This window comes from Poecilia formosa, unplaced genomic scaffold, assembly GCF_000485575.1.
Source record: "Poecilia formosa unplaced genomic scaffold, Poecilia_formosa-5.1.2 Scaffold923, whole genome shotgun sequence".
Lineage (NCBI taxonomy): Eukaryota > Metazoa > Chordata > Actinopteri > Cyprinodontiformes > Poeciliidae > Poecilia > Poecilia formosa.
Genome location: NW_006800862.1, coordinates 34,096 through 40,372, shown reverse-complemented (window position 1 = coordinate 40,372; position 6,277 = coordinate 34,096). Strand labels below are relative to the sequence as shown.

At 37.1% G+C, this 6,277-nt stretch overlaps 1 long non-coding RNA gene across 1 annotated transcript in view; it reads left to right on the top strand.

The window, feature by feature from the left end:
* Positions 1-312: 312 nt before the first annotated feature.
* Positions 313-6,277, top strand: part of LOC107835019 (uncharacterized) — a 9,179-nt gene continuing 3,214 nt past the window's right edge. Inside the window, exon 1 of the long non-coding RNA XR_001660848.1 lies at positions 313-392. This is a non-coding gene — a long non-coding RNA (uncharacterized LOC107835019). The remainder of the gene's footprint in view (positions 393-6,277) is intronic.

Here is a 6,277-nt window from a genome sequence, read left to right as displayed (position 1 = left end):
CAGCACAGGATGAACCTCATAATGAAAGAGGACTGACCTTTGCCCTGCACACCAAAGCATTTGTGGGTGTGTGTGTGTCCCTGCGTAAGAGTGGGTAGATACCTCTGAAGGAAAACAACAGTTTAACACAGGGGTCCCCAAACTTTTTCCTGTGAGGGCCACATAACTTTTCCCTTCTCTGGTGGGGGCCGGAGTCAGTTTGTAACAGAAAAAGAGAGACGATTGCAGGAGTGCCTAAATGTAAAAATGTATTGTTTTCTAGAAAGTACAATCAAATAACCCTCTCTGGGTTCTTCACAGAACAAATCCAGGAAGGATTATTGTCCATATTTTCCAAACTATGAGCCGCACCGGCCTATAAGCCACAACCCCAAAGTTTTTAAAAAAAAACAGTAAACATATAAGCCGCAGATATCTCTGCCGCTCCAGGTTTTCCACAGTGATGCAGCAGCAGAGGGGAGCGGACACCCAAAATTTGAGTCATAACAAGTCAATTGAATATCACATTTATTAGGGTTGAAAAAGAAAAAGTTGCTAAGATTAGAGTTAGCTGAACTGATTACAGTAGTTTACGAACGGTAACTGTAACAGTAAAAGTGCTGATCCTTCGTGTCTGCTACTAGCATGAGATAAATGAAAATGGGCGCTTCCTTCTTCTGCTGATGCTGCTTGTTCTTCTTCTTTAGATTTCAACGGCAGCTTGCATCCATTATTGTTGCACTACTGCCATCTACTGGATCCTAATATCCCAATATTATTTAAAAAAATGAAAAAGCTTCGTTTTCCCCTCAATGCTATTTAACTGATCAACAACATTCTCAAATTTCAATTCCCTATTAAAACCTAATTCTGTTTTAAAGGGCACTTTCTTCTTTTATTTCCAATTTTGACTTCCAATGATTCACTTCCTGCTAAAGAGCCCCCTGGTGGTTGAAGAAAAATCCACATATAAACGGCTTGTAGTCCGGAAAATACGGTATATGAAAAAAAATCTGAATGCTCTCACGTATTGTTCAGGGGGCCGGACCAAATGTGGAGGTGGGCCGCATCCGGCCCGCAGGCCGTAGTTTGGGGACCCCTGGTTTAACTGTTTTACTGCAATATTTATGGCAGCACGACTAGTCGGTGCTGACTATGAGTTTGTAATTTCCCTCATCCGTTCCAAAAACTGTCACTTAAATTTTAAACTCTTATAGATACTTTTCTGTAACACTTGCTAGTGTGATACATTTCAGTAAATGTTCCTCATTTGTACATGTATTTCTTAAGGATATGTGGCAGGTAGTAAACAGGCCTACATGAGGCTACTCAGATTTCACTTTTAGCTTTCTGCAGTTAAAGCTAAAGACAAACTAACATCACTGCCTTTCCAGAATTTGTCCTCTCATCATTGTGGATGTAACTTTGCTTCAGTCTTTTTCCTGTTGTTGAATCAGCACTGATCTTCTCAGTGCTTCATGCTTTCTCCAACATAGTAAAGGTTGGTTTAAGTACATTTGAAACTCAGATTTTTTTTTTCTGTAACACATGCTAGTGTGATACATTTCAGTAAAAGTTCCTCATCTGTAAATTTATATGCGACAGAGACTAAACAGGCCTTGGCCAGGCTGCTAATATTTATCTTTCAGTTTTCCCCAAAGTTGGAAGTGTTTTACACTACACAACCAGGTTCCAAGAGTTGCTCCAACATGGTAAATTGTTTTGTTACCTTTAAAATTATCTACAGCATTTTTCTCTGACTTTTACGCTGCATGTTTTTTGGCCCTAATGATTCTTTCCCTCCATCCGTTATCTTACATGCTTAAATCACTAACAAAATACAGTACGCCTGTAGTTGTTGAAGGTTCCATTACTAAAACTTATAAATGATCAATGTGAACCATCAGTCTTAAAATATTTAGTACGATTTCTTTTTATTTAGATTTGATGTTTTGATGTGAGTACTTGGATTTCTATCGATTTATTGAATGATATTCTATGTAGATATTTATCAAACTGAATGATCATTCAGGTTTTATTTTTATTTTTTTATTTTCTTTCAATGTTTGTTGCAAAAATTCAGAAGTATGCTGGCTATCAACCAATAATTCAGTCAGTGAATCTTTGATTTTTTTCTCAAGTAGCCCCTCTCACAGAGACTTACTTACATCTTCTTACACTTGGCCCAACTTATAATAATATTGACTAAGTTTGCTATTGGTACACTTTACCTAAAAACATAAATAAAATAAAATGACATACTCACTACACAACCGGGCTCCAAGAGTTGGTCACTGAGCCCCTCCCTCACCTGTCAAATTTGATTGACTAAAGGGTGTACTTATAGTCTCTTCAGATTCATATGCGCATTCACTGAACCCTTCTTTTGTGATAAATAAAATGATTTTTTTTTTCCAAATTCAAGACATATGGGTGACCCAACTAGAGTCTAGTTGATCTAGGTAATCTTCTTAAAGTTGGGTCACTTTAAGAAGATCACCAAGTCTTCTGAAAAGGTAGAGTCTCTGGGAACAGTTCTTCAAAATATAGTCAGTGTTTTCAGCAAAGTTGAGCTGACTGTCCAGGAACGACCTAAATTTGCCAGTTTCAACAGGTTGGCCATCAAGTGGAACCACTTTAATTATCTCTACATTCTTAAGATAATAAAAAATGAATAATAAATAATAAAGACTTTGCGGTATTCTGATTTAGTAATGTAATTATATTAATTGTGTTACCACCCCACGCCACTAGAGGCAGTAGCAACCCTGAAAAGATGCAACTATGGAGCAGATTTAGAAGTACACCGAAAGCTACAGAATTTGGTAAAAACTGTGTAATTAAATACACAAGTTCAAATCCATGCTGAGAGTGGAGCTCCTTCAATCAGTGCTCCTCCGCAGCTCTGATTGGCTCAGCAATGTAACGTGATCCTCTGCAGCAAGTGATGGCAAAGCGGGGCGTCATCACGGCTTTACACAAGTGTCTTTACCTCCGGCAGAGGCTCCACCGAACCCCTGGGGTTCGATCGAGCCCAGGTTAAGAACCACTGTATTATTTATATTAACTGTAGAAATTGTTGATAATCCACCATGTTTGATGAAGTTTGAACCTCAGAGAAGAAACTGGAATCATTAATTCATAGAAACTTCTTTCTTTCAGCATTAATCTGCCTGTAGTCCAAATTAGAGAACAATCCAGATATCAACCTAGAAATTAAATTAACTTCTGTCTTTGTGTTTTTGAGTTAATATTAATATCGTCACATGGCCACAATGACAGATAAAGAGATCAGCAGTTAGAAACAGCTCACCTCTCTGATGGTGGAGATCCAGGAGATTTAAAGTTATAGGGTTCAACCATTGACCAGTCGCTCTTAAAGGACACACAGCTGGNACATTCACTGATTCAACCTGCACTTCTACTATCAGTCCACTAGATGGAGACATGGAGCAACATTTACATTCACTGATTCAACTTGAACAACAGGAAGGAGTTTCGTTAGTTAATTATTAATCTATACAAGTGGATTATCTGATGCATGAAAGATTAACTATTTAATACATTGACTGAACCAAATACATTTTAAAACATAATACAATTCCATGTTGAAAGAAAGCAGCAGGAAACTGTTGTGTTTGATTTTAATGATGGAGACCAGAGTTTGACTACAAGTAATAGTTTGTTCACAGAAGAAAATAAAGAAACATCAGCTGTTCATCATGTTGTTTGGTTCCAGATTATAAATAATGTAATAGTCATGTAGATTAACTTTCTAACAGAAGACAGATTAAACTTTGAGCTGAAATCAAAAGTGAATCTGTTCTCCAAACATCAGAGAGCAGAAATGAACAGGAAGGTTCCTGAAGAGAAAAGCTTAAGCAGGAAAAAAAAAAATCAAACTTACAGTTTGTGCAAATGATCCAAAGAGTCGATGATGAACATCTGAACAACAACCTGAGACTCAACTGAACCACAGCAGAAACAGACTGGTGCCACACCTGTAAATGAGTTGTGAAGAAACAGAACTGGACTTTTATCTGACCTGAAAAACTAACTCAAGAGTTCAAAGTCAAGGTGTGATAAATGTTGCATAAATTATTATATGACAGCTCACCTGGTTTATAGTTTCTTCTTTCAGAGCAGCAGAAGGTCTGCAATGAAATCAGAGACAGGTTGATAAAGTCTCCATGAGAAAGGAGAGAAGTTCTGATGAAAATGTTTCATGATTTCTTCATGATTAGAAATTAACCCAGAGAACAGAATAGCTGGTTGCTTCTTGCTGCAGTAACTGATCAGACTATAAATACAGACAGAATATATAATGGAAAACGTTGTTTCTTACCAACATTCAGGAAAACATTTTTTGTGAACCAAACACACTGAGTCCTAAGTCTCACCCTGAATAATAATATTATACACAGCAAGAACTCTTACATATAAATATCTTTATATTTTACATCACAAATGTGTGTGTGTGCATACGTGTGTGTGTGTGTGTGTGTGTGTGTGTGTGTGTGTGTGTGTGCACGCACGTTTGTTTGTAATACCGTGTGGGGACGATATTCCTGACATATACTACGTTGTGGGGACCAATTGCTCCTTGTGGGGACCGGAGCCTGGTCCCCACGAGGGGAAACCCTGTTTTTGGGTCAGGGGTCAGATTTAGGGCTAAGGTATGAATTGAGTTTTGGTTNCATTATTTTTAAAATGTGTTTAATTCAGTTTGACTATTAAGGTAATTATTGAATTACCTGCTCTATCAAAGATTAACTACTTAATAATCTGACTGAATTAAACACATTTTAAGAACAATATTTTACTTTGAAACTCTTTTAACTTCAATGGTGGAGACTAGAATTTGACTCCAGGAAATAGAAATATAAAGTAGTTTGTTCAGAGAAAAAGATACATCACCTCCTCATCAATTTGCTTCATTCCAGTTTATCAGTAAGCTAATAATCCCTTAGACCAGGGGTGCCCAAAGTTGTTACTCGAGGCCCGGCATACTGCATGTTTTAATTCTCTCCCTGGTGGTAGTAACAACCTTTTCCGCGTGTCAATGTTATTCTTTGGCCTTCTAACGAGCCAACATTTGATCCATTTCCATTAAACCAAGGAGAGAACTAAAACATGCAGGTTGCCGACCCTCAAGGACCGACTTTGGGCCCCTCTGCTTTAGATTAACCTTCAAACAGCAGAAAGATGAACCTTTGAGTTCAAGTCAGTAGTTCTCTGTTCTCCAAACATCAGAGAGAAAAATAAGAAACAAACAAGAAAGATCCTGAAGTCAAAGTTCAAGTAGAAAACAAAGAACTTACAGTTTGTTCAAACGATCCAAAGAGTTGAAGAACATCTGCAAAACAAACTGTGACCCAACAGAACCGCAGTAGAACCAAACTGGACTGTTGAGGTTAAACTGAAAGTATTATGAGGAGAAATGAGCCTAAACTGGTCTGACTGGTACTGACTGTCTATCAGTCAGAGGAATATTTACCTGCTGACATCTGAAAACATGAACCCTTATCATGACTCCCAGTTTGTACACAAACTGCTCCTGTTTTATGGGGATCCAGGTTCTATTCAGCTGTACTGGAACCAAAATCAGTTTTAACTTTGAACCAACTGGACTCTTCATTTGATTTTTTCTTCCTCTGGTAGTGAAACTATAACCTGCATGATGAGTGATTATTAAACCCAGATTAAACATTTTTAAATTATCAAAATATGTTTGATAATATTTAAAAAGAGATTTGAACCAATTCTAAGTTTTATTTATAAGACCATAAATAAAGGACAATTAGTTTCTATGCCGCTTTTAAAAGGAGCTCAATGCAACAACAGCACAGATTTAATTGAGTCATAATTTATTGACCAGAACTAAAATCTTGAAGCTTTAAAAAACTAAGTCCATCTTTTCTGCTTCCACTGCAGGTCAAAGGTCAGCAGCTGCAAGGACCAGCAGGTCAGATGGAAATCTGTAGTTTAATCATTTTTATCCCTTTAACACTAAATAACAATTAATTTATGGTTTCATGTAATTATGGCATCTAAACAAAAATAATCATCAGCTAAAAGTACAAAATGATACAAAATAAACCAAAAGAACAAACTGAACTGTAGTCCTTAACATCACCACATTACTGCTGGTGAAACCACATTATTATTACATTAATCTACATTATTATAATGTAGATTATTACCATAACTCCTATATAGCCATTGATCATCATGTTAGTTAAGCTTGCAGTCTCTGGTTAAACCAGGATCAGCTGAGCAGGTTCTGCTGATCCAGGTT